The 816-nt window shown below is 44.0% G+C and overlaps 1 protein-coding gene across 1 annotated transcript in view; it reads right to left on the reverse strand.

Moving 5' to 3' along the window:
- LOC125482450 (nesprin-1-like) overlaps positions 1–816 on the reverse strand; it is a gene marked incomplete at both ends in the record, with an annotated part of 4,211 nt that overhangs the window by 2,856 nt on the left and 539 nt on the right. The window lies entirely within an intron of this gene.

Here is an 816-nt window from a genome sequence, read left to right on the forward strand (position 1 = left end):
TGATGCTGCTTGGCCTGCTGTGTTCATCCAGCTCTGCACCTTGTTGTCTCGGATTCTCCAGCATCTGCAGTTCCTACTATCTCTGATTCAACTGGCTACTGGAGACAGCTTGATAACTTAGGAAGCCTTTTGATTTGAAAACTGTTGTAACAACGGAGTTGGGGGGGGGGGGGGGGTGTGTTGTGGGGCAGTGGGGAGGTGTCCAGTTCTCACAGACCAAGCTTTCTACCTTTCTTTCAGCTTTAGCAATCAGAAACTGTTTGGGGTTCCAGAAGAGGTGGAAGCTTCAGTGAATAATTCCTCGCTACTGCCATCTCTGAAATCTCTCCTAATGTTGTTTCCTCCTGGATTGGAGAACTGCATGTAAGAACTGCTGTCTGAATTTACCTTTTTGCTAAAGGGTGTGTCTATGAGATGTTACTGTACTGGAACAGTTAATTCATAATATGCACGGTATCTATTAGTCGGTTAAGTTTTCCAGTAGTTGTTATTCTAAATTCCTGAATCTTTTGTTTCTATTTTAACTGTAGTGTTTAAATAAATTGTGTCCTGTTTAACATAGAGTAGTTAAAATAAGGAAACGTTAGGGTCTAGGTTACCTTCTTAAAATATTTTGAGGGGGTCTGGTCTGGTCCATAACACTCCCTCACACTGTCACTCAATAACCCCACTACACCCAGAGCCCTCTGTTACTGACTGTATCTCTACTGATGTTAATCCCTCTCCCTCACACTGTCACTCAGTAACCCCACTACCCCCAGAGTCCCCCGTTACTGACTGTATCTCTCGTGATGTTAATCCCTCTCCCTCACACTG

The sequence above is a fragment of the Rhincodon typus genome, unplaced genomic scaffold (assembly GCF_021869965.1).
Source record: "Rhincodon typus isolate 14 unplaced genomic scaffold, sRhiTyp1.1 hic_rhity00010487, whole genome shotgun sequence".
Taxonomy (NCBI): Eukaryota; Metazoa; Chordata; class Chondrichthyes; order Orectolobiformes; family Rhincodontidae; genus Rhincodon; species Rhincodon typus.